The sequence below is a fragment of the Hemiscyllium ocellatum genome, chromosome 13 (assembly GCF_020745735.1).
Source record: "Hemiscyllium ocellatum isolate sHemOce1 chromosome 13, sHemOce1.pat.X.cur, whole genome shotgun sequence".
NCBI lineage: Eukaryota > Metazoa > Chordata > Chondrichthyes > Orectolobiformes > Hemiscylliidae > Hemiscyllium > Hemiscyllium ocellatum.
The window spans coordinates 61,707,555-61,723,536 of NC_083413.1; the positions used below are offsets into that span (position 1 = coordinate 61,707,555).

General features: G+C 40.9%; 1 protein-coding gene across 3 annotated transcripts in view; it reads right to left on the reverse strand.

Moving 5' to 3' along the window:
• Positions 1-15,982, reverse strand: part of pxylp1 (2-phosphoxylose phosphatase 1) — a 158,703-nt gene that overhangs the window by 97,857 nt on the left and 44,864 nt on the right. Inside the window, exon 1 of one of the 3 annotated variants that reach the window (XM_060834232.1) lies at positions 4,663-4,721. The exons of the other annotated variants lie outside the window; for them this stretch is intronic. The gene's annotated coding sequence lies outside the window, so the exon portion shown is untranslated. Of the gene's footprint in view, positions 1-4,662; positions 4,722-15,982 lie in introns of those variants that run through there. 3 annotated transcript variants of the gene reach the window in all.

Sequence of the window (15,982 nt, forward strand, 5' to 3'; positions counted from 1 at the left end):
TGGTCAGTACCTCAAAACTCCTCCAGCGAAGTGCAGGCAATGGAAGTACTGTTTCAGCATCCCAATGGTCAGCTGAAAGGTACTTCAGACACAGCATGATTTTCATTATGTGCATGTTATCCAAGTGGACATTAATTGTGCACTAGAGTCATAGGATAAGCATCATGGGTGTTTGTCATCATTTAATAGTCACCCTTGAACTGCATAATGTACTGAGTAGAAACACACAACAGCTGGACAGGGGGAGTGGAATCCCCTCCAGTTGTGATAAATCTCAGAATGTCCATGGCCTTGCAGCAAGGGGAAGCCACATGCTCATTCCACCTACTATTTCCTGGACTGAGAAAACAGGCTGTGTTTACTTGTCTTTGCACATAGAACCTCATTGCTTTTCCTCAGGCAACAGTAGATGGCAAATTGCAAGAGGGTGCAAATGCTGCCTGCTCCAGCCTGGAAGGCAGCTGATGAATAAAGGTTCAAACATTTTCACAACAATGGATAAATGCTTTTTCTACTCACAGGCTGCAATTCAAGCTGCAACCATCTAATTGAGAGAACACCTCCTTCTTGAAATGAGATGTCTTCAGCACTTTTCCTCACCAGTGCTGATAGGGAAGAATTGCCTCGCAAAGACAGTCAGAAGATACAGTCTGCTGCTGAGTGACCTTTTACCCCCCTCCTTCTCCCTTGCCCAGTTGTTTGCATGTTTTCTGTCACTCCTGTCCATTCCTCTTGCAACACTACAGACCAAAGGCAACAGCAACCTCTAGGAGTATGACTGCGAGTAAGGGATTATAGCAAAAACTTAAAGTGAAGAGCTTCACTACAAACTGAGTCTTCAGCAACTTTAAATGGTAACATAAACTCCCAAACATTTCTATCTACAGTTGCAGCAGGTACAAATCAACAACTATTCCGAAAATACTTGATGATCCCTTTTAATAGTATTGATTGGTGAGCTCCCTCCTGTTGCTGAATACACAATTAATTGTGAGAGAGTAAAAGAGGATACATGCTTGAATGATGTTGAAAGTAGCATTGCTAACACCAAATCAATGTTGCACAATGATTCACTTCACAATCTGCCTCCCCTGCATTTATCAAATGTTCCCTGCACCCACACTGATGCGCTTATTAAAATTGTGTCTGACAGAGTCAATGGCAGAAGTATAGCCTTCAGCATGCATGCTATTTTTGATCCAAAATAATATGCACCTATAATGCTGAAAATATCTTGCAGTGATGAAAAGACACAACCATATTTGTAGCAATACTTCATCTTTCAAAAAGTCTAATGTTGACTGAGTTTATCACTTGAGGAGTCTGAGTTCATCCCTTGTGGTTGGAGGGTTCCGAGGCAGAAGATGAGGCGTTCTTCCTCCAGCCGTCGTTTTGCTATGGTCTGGCGACGGAGGAGTCCAAGGACCTGCATGTCCTTGGCGGAGTGGGAGGGAGAGTTGAAGTGTTGAGCCAGAGGGCGGTTGGGTTGGTTGGTCCAGGTGTCCCAGAGATGTTCTCTGAAACGTTCCACAAGTAGGCGGCCTGTCTCCCCACTATAGAGGAGGCCACATCGGGTGCAGCAGATGCAGTAAATGATGTGTGTGGAGGTGCAGGTGAATGTGTGGCAGATATGGAAGGATCCCTTGGGGCTTTGGAGGAAAGTAAGGGGGGAGGTGTGGGCACAAGTTTTGCATTTCTTGCAGTTGCAGGGGAAGGTGCCGGGAGTGGAGGTTGGGTTGGTGGAGGGGTGTGGACCTGACGAGGAAGTCACGGAGGGAGTGGTCTTTTTGGAACACTGATAGGGAATGGGAGGGAAATATATCCCTGGTGGTGGAGTCCGTTTGGAGGTGGCGGAAATGACGACGGATAATACAATGTCTATGGAGGTTGGTGGGGTGGTAGGTGAGGACCAGTGGGGTTTTGTCCTGGTGGCGATTGGAGGGACGGGGCTCCAGGGCGGAGGAGCGGGACACGGAGGAGATGTGGTGGAGAGCATCGCCGATCACGTCTGGGGGGATATTGCGCCCCATAGCAACACAACGGCTGGAGGAAGAGTGCCTCATCTTCCGCCTAGGAACCCTCCAATGACAAGGGATGAACTCAGATTTCTCCAGTTTCTTCATTTCCCCTCCCCCCTCAACCCTCGAACTCAGCACCACCTTCCTAACCTGCAATCTTCTTCCTGACCTCTCCGCCCCCACCCCACTCCGGCCTATCACCCTCACCTTAACCTCCTTCCACCTATCGCATTTCCTATGCCCCTCCCCCAAGTCCCTCCTCCCTATCTTTTATCTTAGCCTGCTCGGCACACTTTCCTCATTCCTGAAGAAGGGCTCATGCCCGAAACGTCAATTCTCCTCCTTGGATGCTGCTGCGCTTTTCCAGCAACACATTTTCAGCTCTGATCTCCAGCATCTGCAGTCCTCACTTTCTCCTAGATGAGTTTATCACTTTGCAAGATGAAGGCAACTAAAACATATTTTAAAAATTCTGCACACCACTGACTCTCTGAACAAGCCAGCATTTTGGTTTGTACCAAACTGGTGCATGCCAGATGGTTCTGAATCCAATGCACAATCTCGAGACAGAGAGAGCTTATCTAGTCATTAAATTTGTGGTGTATTCCCACATCTGCAAAATTATTTGGCTCTACTGGATAAGATCAAACAGAGAGTTCCTTTTATAAAAGGAAAGAAGAACCTTTCCTTTTCCCATCTGCCACTGACCAAGCAAACAATTCCAAAGTACAGGTTTGGCACACCCTCTTTCCATAATGCAATTCCTGCCTTTGGTTACTTAAGTTGCCCAATGTGCAAGGGTACTAGAGATCAGGTGATTTTATAATATTTTTATGAAGCTGCTTGCTTAACAATTTCAGGAACTAGCTTTAATTACCAAATAATATCATCCATTCATTGCCTGTTTTTCAATTTTCAATCTTTAAACAGTTGAATGCTAAGATTTGTGAAACGTCTCTTTTGTTCCAAAAACTACGTTCAATTAAATAAAGACTGACCAAGGATTCCTCCAGTGGTTTAGTAGGTAAATACACATCCTGGCGTGACACTGAGCCTTTCAATTCCATGTCTCAGGCTTGCCAAGTGTTCCTATTTGGTGCAGACAGTCAGCATGTCAAAATTGGTGCTGAATTACACCTTCAGACAAAAACAACAGTGCTATTTGACCAGTCCTCACTGCAGTATCCAGAACTACTTCCTCCTATTGGTGCTCCAGTTTTAATCCTGCAGCAAGAATTGTTGCCACAAATTGGTATTTATGACCAGAATAATACTAACCATTCATTCTACTTTAATCGGTTGGTTCTTAGACAGTGATTTCCGAAGTAAATCATGGCCAAGAATTACAATATCCTTTGAAAATGAGAAGTTTCAAGATGGATGGAAGGTCATATAAAAGCTTACACGTTCATTCCACAAAGCTGACTGAAAGAAAAGTAGTTATCAATAAGTTGCATTTTTGTTTCTTCCATAATCAGGTTTCCATGTATCCAAAATAGGAAGATTTAGTGAAATTATTTTGTACAGATATAAGAAAGATGTGCAGGTAAGGTGGACTAGCCATGCTAAATTGCACATTGTGTTCAGGGATGTGTGGACTAAGTGCACTTGTCAGGGGTAAATGTAGGGTAGGGGAATGGGCCTGGGTAATCTAAAAAAAACTCAAATTCTAAAAAAAAAGCAATCAAGACCACATATTGATGAGAATAAGTGAGGAGAGTAGATTCGAGGACCAATAGCATCAGTCAAAATACAATGTACTCATATTCATTCACATCTATTTTGTTGCTTTATAAAGTCATGCAAGTACCAAACCAAAACCTATAACGTGTAGTGATTGTAACGAGGTCAGCTAGGTGGCCTCACAGAATAGGAGTTCTCTGACTGGACCACTGTTACAGCCCTAATCAGGGAGCCCTGGCTGACAGATAAGAGCAGGAGAGTCAGACATCCTGTTCATTCCGAGACCTCTCTGAGGAAGCTGGATTAGTGTCAAGGACTCTCCACTTGTAAACAAATGGTGACTTTGTGACAGGATACCAGACTCTGTGGAGTTATTTCATAATTGCATAAACTTCACATTGGCAATGTCAGTTTGGCACTTGTAAGTAATGATTGCAGATATTGCATTAGACTTCTCTGTCATTGCCTACATTCATGAGCGCAATGGCTTTGTGTTTGTCTGATTTGAGCCAAATTCGTCTTGAACAGAAATTCTCCCAAGGGTATCTTCATCTTTATGTACAGCTCTTCCAGTTGATTGCTTCTGATGAGAAAGGGCACAATGTGATTGAGCTCTAATATTGAACGACGTGTGTTAAAGTGAGCAATAAGAACGAAGGGATTATGTACACTTCTCCCAGAAATCAAACCCGAGTAGTTGTTTATCCATTGCTTCGCCATCCATCATCTTAACTAAACCAATTATCTCTGAAAAGGTTTACTCAAGGGATTATAGACAATGGTAAAATAGAACAGTAAGCTCATGTTTTTTAAAAAAATTAAACATTTTGAGCACAGTACATTCAGTTCCAGAGTGTTCCATGATTAAAATGTCGGTGTTGCTATACTTTACAATATTCTATACTTAAGGATAGCTGAAAGGAAAAAGTGCAAATATGGAGTCAACGGGGCAAATCCTTACCTGTCGATACACTAGAGATAATGACTGTGCATACATCTGGCAGCACTCGGGAGAAGCCCACATGTTTTGGTTTTCCCATGTGCTGTGTGGTTTTAACTCCAAAATCTGCACCTTTTTATTGACAGGATTCCTGCACAGCAATCTCACAATACATAGCTCAGTGCTCCTAACTGGTTTCTGGAAAACAAGTACAAATTCTCCATTTTATCCACGTGCTTTGTGAAATGATACAATCTCAGCATCTCATTTCCTATCCATTACAGTTGATGGAAGAATGCTCTTTATTTTCTGGCCACCAAAGTTAATCAGTGTAAAATAACAGACTAGGCCACACAATTTCATGAGATGAGCACCAATTTATGCTCAGAATACAGAGAAGAACATGTATCTAATAATGTTTGCCTGACTGCAACTGCAGAGTAAATATAATGCAGTTATATATTTTAAAAAAGACTTTTGACATGAACTGCAGTCGTTCTCCAATGAATAAAATAAAACACAGCTGACATAATTGCTTAGAGACCCTGCTTGGTATCTAACAATTATACATACAACTCAGTTATGTTTCAAACATTTTACAAACGCTGGATTTCAAATTAAAAAGAATATGCTGAAAACACACAGCATTTGTGTTGTAAAAATTAAAACCTGGATTCATAGACATTGCTAAGTTTTGTATATGCTTCTACCATTCTCTGCTTGTGTTTCTTGGAGATAGAAACCTGTACTTTTTAAATAAAACTATGTCAGAATTGTTTAACCTTGTCTTCAAAATTACCTTAACAGCAGGAATCAGAGTCAATATGGAGTTATCTTGACAAAGAAGGTCATTTACTCCATTGATTCATCACAGCAACTCTGATCTAGTATTCTGCCATGATGACAGTTTTCCAATATAGTTTCTGCACAGGTGGGACAAAGCCTGCAGTTAGGATATGTCATTGTGCTCGCTGCAGTCAATCACACTTTTCTGGTCAATGATGAAGCTGATATTCCTTCTTAATGTAGCAACAATTTAAGCATGACATGATACATTCAGGAGTTGAAAATGTGTTGCTGGTTAAAGCGCAGCAGGTTAGGCAGCATCCAAGGAATAGGAAATTCGACGTTTTGGGCATAAGCCCTTCATCAGGAAACCCTGATGAAGAGCTTATGCCCAAAACGTCGAATTTCCTATTCCTTGGATGCTGCCTAACCTGCTGCGCTTTAACCAGCAACACATTTTCAACTGTGATCTCCAGCATCTGCAAACCTCATTTTTTACCCGATGATACAATCAGGATGCTAATTGGACGACTGAGTGACACTACATTTGGTCAAATGTTGCGACACCTGTTTCAAAGAGGAATTTCCACAGGCAATGGATTGAATAATGCACCTCTTTTTGCAAATGTTTATGTACAGATACGGATGGGAGAGCGCACAGTGCCCTCAGATATGATGAAATTGCAAAATTAGTGCTACTATCATTGACAGACAGTAAAGATCAGAAATAGAGAAATTCAAGAGTGTAATTGTCAGAAAATCACGCCGAATAGCTCCATTTGTAGATTTGTTGGGGTGATTTATACTGCTGGTTGAAGAATCGGTTACACGCCACTTCTTGATTTTCATTTTTCTTGTGTTCAGCACAAATGTGCATCAGTTAAGTCACAAAATAGCTGGCCAATTCACGACCGCCTGCACTCCTTCCCCATGGCACATGAAATATATTAGCCTTGTACTCGGTAGAAAAGCTAATCAGCTAATCTTGAACTCAACTCCCTTTCAACTTAGAAGTAAATAAACAATATTACAGTGGAGTTGTTTAGACCAAGTACCTTTCTGGTACTTTGGGAGACTCAAGCTTGACCCATTGCACCTCAAAGACTTAACCACTGTTTCCATGTGTACATACCTTGCAACTTCTCACTAAAACAATTCAAGTCTCCCTTTGATCTTTAACAATCAAGCCACCCAGGCTTACTGTTAGGCACACTGGAGAATAGGTCACACAAGCTCCTAGATTGAAAATTTCAGTCCCAAAATATAATCATCTTTAAAAAAAAATCAGAGTGTACATTTATTCACTCTTCTTTGTCTTGACTACACTTTTATGTTATGCATACATAAAAGGCGTTTGTATTCCCTTTTGAGTTAGCCACTGATTTATTCTAATATTCCCTTTCTTTGCTTTTCTTATTCTCTTTTTCAGTTTTCCATAGTACTTTCTATATCATTCAGCTAACATCATTGTTCAAGCTTCAATATTCAAGGATCGCAGTGTTCTTGATCTTAACTATTGCTGTCTCATTTCAAATCTGTTGAAGAATGGAAAAGTTATTTTTTTTAAGAACGTTTAAACACTTTTTTTTGAGCACATAACACAAATACCTGAGGCACACATGGCTTGGATCAGTAATGGAAATCAATCATTAAAATACTTATATTTATGTAGTGACATGAATGTTGTAAAGATTTTGAGGCATGTTCTTAACTTGGAAAGTCTTACACTCAATTACCCAAGGAGGTGGCTCACCAGATGGAAGACACCAACCAGCTGGAGAGCTACAACATGCTCACCCTCTGGCAAATTTCCCAACAACTCAGGAAAAACTGTTTAACATTTGTCATGTGCTGCACAATCTTTTCAGATCAAAGTATCTGTGAGCATTAAGTACAGCAACATGCAGATCCTTGCACTGAAGGTCTACAGGAAGAGGATAAGGAGATTAAAGAAGATAACATGCAGACAGGAAGACTGGTCTGGAACTCTGACATCCAGGACTGCTTTCAGTTTACCTCTGCCATTCATTTGCTTTTCTGAAGAGTTTCCATACTTTGCAATGCTAAAATATTAAACTAAAGCTAAGCTGCCAACTTTGTCTCCCAACTCTCCTTTCCTTAATATCCTTTTATAGTCCTAATTCCAGTGCAATCTGTGTGTGAAGATACACTTCCTTTAATGATCCAGTAATGTCTATTTATCTAATCTCTTAATTTACATCACAATGCCCTGGAGAATGTTATTAAGCAGAGAGACCGAGGAATGCAGGCTCATAGTGCATTGAAAGTGGTGCCACAAGTGGACAGGTTGGTGAAGGAGGCATTTGGCATGCTTACCTTCATTGGGCAGAGCAGTGAGTACAGGAGTCGGGATGTCATGTTGCAGCTGTGCAGACATTGGTGAAACCACTTTTATAAAACTGCTTTAAATTCTGATCATCCTGCTATATGAAGAATGTTGTTAAAGTAGAAAGGATATGAAAAAAATGTACAAGGATGTTGCTAGGATTGGGATTGGGGGGGGAGAAACTGAATTATGAGGAGAGGCTAGATAGCCGAGACTTCTTTCTCTAGGGCTTCAAAAGGTTGAGGGGTGATCTTTTGGAGGTTTATAGAATTATGAGAGGCATAAATAGAATGAAGAGCCACAGTAATTTTCCAAGGGTAGGGGGAGTCCAAAACTAGATGGCATAGATTTAAGGTGAGACGGGAAAGGTGTAAAAGGACGTGAGGATTGACATTTTCACAGAGGGTGGTGCATTTATGGAACTCCTATTCTGGAAATAGAACCAGTCTGACTCAAGACTGGAACACAGACAGAGTCTAACCTCACACCTTTAATGCACTGTCTGAACTGAGATGTCACCTTTTTTTTATAAAACCTTAAGTTATCTCAGGAATGTGACTTGTAAGAAGTTCTGGGATTTACATCTTAATTAACCAAAACCTGCAACACATTCTAAAAGATGAAAGATTGAACAACAATCTAGATGTTTGCAATATATTGAATCGGTTGTATGACACTATGACCTTTTGCTATAAATTCTGTGCCATATGATTCTGCTCCACAGCTACCTGATGATGGAGCAGTGCTTCGAAAGTTTGCACTTCCAAATAAACCTGTTGGACTATAACCTGGTGTTGTGTGACTTTTAACTTTGTCCACCCCAGTCCAACACCAGCACCTCCACATTATGTATGGAATGAGCTACCAGAGGACGTGGTAGCAGTTAGTACAATTACAACATTTTAAAAAGGTATTTGAACAGCTCCATTAATAGGAAAGGTTTAGAGGTTTATGGGCCAAACAAAGGCAAATAGGACTAGTTCAGTTTAGAAACTCTGGTTAGCATCGATGAGTTGGACCAAGGAGTCTGTTTCCATGCTGTATGACTCTTTGGCTCTATGACTTGTGTTCCCAAATAACTTGAGTAAAACCGCCATCTCTGATCCACACGGGTTGCATCTCCTGACTTTTTCCTCATCTGAATCAGCCAGTATAATATGAGGGATGTTACAATTTGGATAAAAGTAAAATTGACATGGAGTTGGACATTATGTGGCAGGTATTTTTTCCAGTAGGGGAGGCACATTAAACTGGACTGGTGCCAAGGCCACCACCTTCCTATGTTATTCCAATCTTAGCTGAGATTTATTCATTAATAATGGTCATTTGCATAAGTTAATAAAGGATGATCACTGGGATCTATACCATAGTGCAGGAGCCAATCCCTTTGAAAAAGAAAAAAAACTGCATAAACTTGAAAGATGAAGGAGAAAGCAAAAACCTGAAGATTCTGGAATGTTAATCATCTCATTGCTTTGAGGAAGATCTCAAGGTAGAAGCTCACAAGGTTACTCTGCTTCTCCATCATCCTCTTATACAACACAAGGTTTGAATTTGCTGCCCAATATGTGGCCTCTGGCATCACTATTCTGTACCAATGCTATTCCAGTGAACTCCTTCACTGGTTCTATTTAAAGAACAGCTGACACTACATCTCCTGGGAAAATATTTGCAGATAATTGGAGTGCAGAAAATTCAAGCTTGACTGAATTCTATTTTAACATTATGAAAGAAACATTATTCGACCTTTAATTGCAGGTAATAATTTATGTTTAAAAATTGGAATATCGTGGAGATTAGTCAGTCACTTTGACTACAAGTGTCACAGGATAGTTGAAAATAAAAAACAACAGTAATGAAGGGTCAGTGGTACGTGCTAATTGTGAACAATTTCATTCTCTAACCTCCAAAATTGAAAAAACATAAGTAACTTATCACCAGCTAATAAGTCAAATTTTCCAACAGTTATTCTAATGAATTACAGTTTGTTTGACTGTTGAAGTGAAAGTCTGGACAGTCTGGACTATGAGAAAGCCATTTTGGGTAGTGGGTTTGAAACTTTTTCATTCAGCACATTATGACATAATGCAAACAGAACTTTGGGGGAAGTCAGACCAGCTGATTAGTTTACAGCGAATAAGGATGGCCAAGAATTGACCACAATGTACAAACTTGCCATAAGGTGTCATTTTTCAGTGGTTAATGTTTCCTTTCATTGCAAAATGGGCAAGCACATTCACAGCACCATTGCAAACAAAGTTGATCTGTCAGAAAAGCATTGCCGTGTGCCTTCTGACTGAATATTTATTTAAAAAGCTCCATTAGCTGTGCTCGCCCTGTTGCTATTTCCCTCATCTCCATTCACGAAAATGATTCAGCTTTAGAGAAGATAACTTGATATTTAAATGAATGCAAAGCTTAAAAGTATCCTTAAGAGTTTAGGGAAAGATGTTGAAAATACCTAAGCCGTACTACAGTAGAATACATTCATTTCATAAACCGCTATTGGCCACTAGATTTGTGTTGGGTTCAGCTGAGCTTAAATTTACTTTGAGAGTTACACTGCACCCATTACTACTGCTCGTCTTCAACATTACTTTGCCAATGGAATGTATTTATAGCAAAAAGCACTGCTAGATTTGGGCTCACTCTGTGTTACAATTGTAGACTAGGAAAATCATAAAAGATTTCAACAGTTTCCAAATGTTTGAGAATAGGTTAAGATCGGTTTAGCCCCAAGACCTCTAACAATTCGCTTTACACAGTAAAGCGATGTGGTGAACGAGCACTAGCTATCCTGAGGGAAAGTTTGGAGGGAAAGAGCTACTAAATTATTCAATCAGTCTTTCACCCCTATACCAAGGGGTGACCGATTTGCACATCTGGACCACTGTGAAACTCCACTAGAGTTTCCTCTGGCTGCCCTGCACAGGCATAGTTCACTATCTTTCAGATCTTAACAAGTGCGTTCACGCTCTACCTCCCCAAAGGTGCGGATGAGATGGGCCAGCACCCACAAGGGGATCCCACCTTGGTCAACTCCCACCGACCTTCACCTTCATTTCAACGTGGGGTTTTGTGAACACCTTTTGATTCGCGCACATTAGTCTCCTTGGTCCATGTTAATTTAGACAAATGCAAAGTGCATTTTGGAAAGGCAAACCAGGGTAGGACTCATACACTTAATGGTAAGGTCCTGGGGAGTGTTGCTGAACAAAGAGCCTTGGAGTGCAGGTTCATAGCTCCTTGTAAGTGGAGTCACATGTAGATAGGATAGTGAAGGCGGCATTTGGTATGCTATCCTTTATTGGTCAGATCATTGAGTATAGAAGTGGTGAGGTCATGTTGCAGCTGTACAGGACATTGGTTAGGCCATAATAGTTCTCTAAACCAGCACCACTCAATGTATTTACTGTGTGTCCACCAGCCATGGTTGAAACCTTTGACTGCAACCAAAATTTGGAGATATTTATTTCTAATGTCACTAGAAAGTTCAGCATTTGTTGGCACCCCTGATTGTCCTCCATCTGAGTGGTTTACTGGGCCATGTTGGAAGGAAATTAAGAATCAACTACATTGTTGAGAGTCTGGAATTATGTACGAGGCCCATGGCAGTATAAGGTGCAGTTCATCAGGGCGCAATAGCTAGAGCCCAGAACTTCAGGGGACCCACTGCCCTTGTGTCAGGGATCAAGGGCCAGGTGCCTGAGCCAAGGATAGCAGCACATCCTGTAATTTCTAACCCAGTCCCTCATCACATGTAGGCCAGACTGGATAAGGGCAAAAGACTTCCTTCCCTAAAGGGACATTAGTCAATTGATGGGTTGTAATATAATGAACAAATAGTTTTTCTTTATAAATTGTAAAACCTCTAATTACAACATTTAAACAATGTTTGGAGGGATATGGGCCAAACAGAGAATTGAATTGAATTGAATTGGCATGTGTACTAAGGCACAGTGAAAAGCTTTGTCTCACAAGCAGTACAGACAGATCACATAGTTAAGTAGCATAGATAAGTAAATAATAGATAACAGCGGCAAAAACAAAAACACAGGTGTAGGTGAATGTTAAGAGTTTGAGAGTCCATTCAGTATTCTAACAACAGGAGGGTAGAAACTGTTTCAAAACTGGCTAGTGCATGCGTTAGTTTAGTTTGGGAAACCTGGTCGGCATGGGTCTATTTCCATATTGTATGATTTTATGACCCCATTATAGGCGTGTGTTTTTCTTAAATTGTATCCTGACTGCATAATATTGTACACAGAATTTCATAGTTACACGGCACTAAAACAGATCAGTCAGATCAACCCTTTCTATACCAGTGTTTATGTTCCATGTGCACATCGACCCATTTTTTTCTCATTTAAATCCCCTATCATAATCATCTCTTCCCTTCTCCCTCATACTTTACAACAGTTGGAAATAAACATTTTATTATTTTTTAATGCAGCTGTTAAATTGTGATACTCGGCTGAATGATAAATGAAGGATATTGTATTACTGTACTCTGTCCTTAACTGTACTATTGGAGCTAAATTAAAACCACTGAACTCACCTACACACACCCCACCCCTCACTCACCCTATCTTCACCCTCCCCACCTCCAACCACCACCACTACCAGTGGACAGTAGAAGGGGTAAATCTAAAAAAATGTGAAATCTCTCTCTCACCCATTAAATGTAATATTTAATAGAGACTTCTGATTTTGGCAACATTTCCATTGAAGAGGATATTTTCTCTCATCCCAAAAGCAAGCTAGCTGTGATTTGTTGTTGTTCAATCCTGGCTTCCAACTATAACGTTTCCACACGATCCCCACGATCTCTTCTTTCTTCTCTCACTCCTTTATCTCTGCCATAGTTCCCACCTATTCCCCAAACCTCTTGATAGCTGGTGATTATTCCAAGCCATTCCAGCTGCCAATAAATTTCTCACCCAACAACCAGGCTCTCAATCCGATGAGCTGCCACAAGAGAAATGATATTCTTACCAGGGTCCACCATTAAATCTGGCAGGACTTCTGGAGCTCCAGTCAATGATAAAACTGTAAATACCTGGACCATTATCCCTCACATTATAAAAGTTCACATCTAAAGCTGCAATTTGCAAGCACAAAGCTTTACAACTCTCAGGTAACTGGCATGACAGTTTGGCAGAACTATATATCATCCAATTAAAGCAAGAAGACAGCATCCTCACCCTTCTCAGCCAAATATCATTGAAGGATGTCCCTACAAGTTTGTAAAAACGACTTGGCATTCAAAACGTTGTGCTCCTCAAAACACTCTGGAGACACAGCAAACAGAGCAGCAGCAGGTTCTCTCAAAAGATGCCCTGAGGTGGAATATGCACTAATTGGCATTATGACGCTGACTGTGATGATTACTGATCTAAAGCCTTCTTAAATCTCTTGGCATCAATACACTATATTACTGGTTACTGGTCCCTGCCAAATATAATTAAGCCACCATATAGCATTTGTTACAAATGCAAGTATTTGTATTTTATTCATCTAGAGAATTTACTATAGGCTACGATAATTGAGAATCATTTTTTTACTTTTTAAATGCTGATGAGCAGGGTGTAATGGTTAACAAAACTAATGAACCTTCTCTAATGATTAAGTTACTTACTGTTCAGCTAATTGTGCTCAGGAAGGATTGCTGCGAGGCATTGCAATTAGATGGCAGGAACACACGTCAAGAATGCTGCTCCTAATTATTCTCCAGTGAACCTCACTTAAATTTGGATATCAAGGTAGGTCGGAGCCAATTTGGCTAAGCCACGTTTTGAGCTGAGAAAGTTGGCCTGGATTTTACAATCAGCACAGGTATTCAATATACTCGTAGCAGGAGAGTCGAAGTTTCGGGCATGAGCCCTTCTTCAGGAATGAGGAAAGTGTGTCCAGCAGACTAAGATAAAAGGTAGGGAGGAGGGACTTGGGGGAGGGGCATTGGAAATGCAGGTGAATTTGTGGCGGATATGGAAGGATCCCTTGGGGCCTTGGAGGGACATAAGGGGGAAGGTGTGGGCGCACGTTTTGCATTTCTTGCGGTTGCAGGGAAAGGTGCCGGGAGTGGAGGTTGAGTTGGTGGGGAGTGTGGACCTGACAAGGGTCCTGACCTCCACACACATCATTTACTGCATCTGCTGCACTCAATGTGGCCTCCTCTATACTGGGGAGACAGGCCACCTACTTGCAGAACGTTTCAGGGAACACCTCTGGGACACCCAGACCAACTAATCCAACCACCCCGTGGCTCAACACTTCAACTCCCCCTCCCACTCCACCAAGGACATGCAGGTCCTTGGACTCCTCCATCGCCAAACCATAGCAACATGATGGCTGGAGCAAGAGCGCCTCATCTTCCGCCTAGGAACCCTCCAAACACAAGGGATGAACCTAGATTTCTCCAGCTTCCTCATTTCCCCTCCCCCCACCTTGTCTCAGTCAAATCCCTCAAACTCAGCACCGCCTTCCTAACCTGCAATCTTCTTCCTGACCTATCTGTCCCCACCCCCACTCTGGCCTATCACCCTCACCTTGACTTCCTTCCACCTATCGCATTTCCAATGCCCCTCCCCTAAGTCCCTCCTCCCTACCTTTTATCTTAGCCTGCTGGACACACTTTCCTCATTCCTGAAAAAGGGCTCATGCCCAAAACGTCGACTCTCCTGCTCCTTGGATGCTGCCTGACCTGCTACGCCTTTCCAGCAACACATTTTCAGCTCTGGTCTCCAGCATCTGCAGTCCTCACTTTCTCCTTTAATATACTCATCCATATTATCTTTTACTGCAATTTGTTGTGGTTGTGGTTAGAAACCTCAACATTTAAAAGTTCACCGCAGGAATTTATGCGAACTGAGGGAACAACTATTTATCTCCTTAACCTCCCAGTTTGAAGATTTCTTAAATTAGCAGCACTGAATCCAAATCAGGAGATATAAATTCTAGAACATCTCATTCAATAATATCCTATGGACAGAAAGGGAAAACAAAATGAGATAGTATAGTGTAGCTGTTTGGCAATAAAATTTCTCCTTGTATAAAAATCTAATGTACTGTCAGTCAATCAGAACAGTGCCCTGTTTTATTAATATCTGAGTGCACAATAGTCATTAATTGAGCTTCGCAGTTGTATGATGTTAACCACTTTTTTAAAAATGGAATGGGTCCCACTATCTTCTTACTGACAAAACAAAGACGTTGATTTAAGTTGATTCAGCAAACTTTGTTTTAACCGGCACCTTATGGACCAGCATTCTCGATAAGCTGGCAAACGTTTTGTACCTCAAATACTGTAAAGTTTACTGTATTATTCTATCCGATTATAACAGTATATTTTAAAATTATGTAGATATAGTCAGCGTAAATTACAAATACTCGCGTTTGTAACAAATGCTATATGGTAACTTAATCATATTTGGCACACAAAACATTGACAGTTGATTCAATTTCAACCCAACCTCTCAAATGCTGCAATCAGTTATGGGTGCAGGCTAGAAAGCTCTCTGCCAGTAGGTTTTATTTAAGGCAAAGTTGCATTATGCTGTAAATAAAGTTTAACACCAAAGTGTATATGCGCTCTGCATTATGTTTCTATTATTTAAGTGTGTGTTTTTACATTGATTATGTGGATCTTCTGATTATCCGCAATATTTGATCTACTGGCACACTCCTGGTCCCACAGATGCTGGTTCGTAAAATGTTCGCTATGTATTTAAGTGTTTATTCAAACAACTCTTTTAAGACTTTTCAAAGTTTCATCTCCAGTGATTTTGAGACTCTAGCAATTGAGTAGATGTACCCCAAAGATTGGCAGCATCTGTGGAAAAAAAAACAGACTTCATGTTTCAGGTCCAGTTGTCATCCCAGAGAGAGAGAGAGAGAGACCAAGAGAGAGAGAGAGAGAGAGAGAGAGAGAGAGACCAAGCCCTTTACTGTTATACAATGAATCCAGTTACAATGTGTTAACTGGATTCAAGCTGACCTTATAAGCTGAATGCTTCCAATATTATTAAATGACTCTACATAATGACTGCTTTTCCACCTTGTTAACCCATTACCCTTGCCTCCAGTATCCCCTAGTTAACTGCAAGTTCTTATCTGATCTGAGTTATGCTCAGCTGAACCTCTTTCTGAGTTTTGTGAACTTAACTCTTTCCTTGCCTGCTTTTACCCTAATCACATTCTCATAGTTAT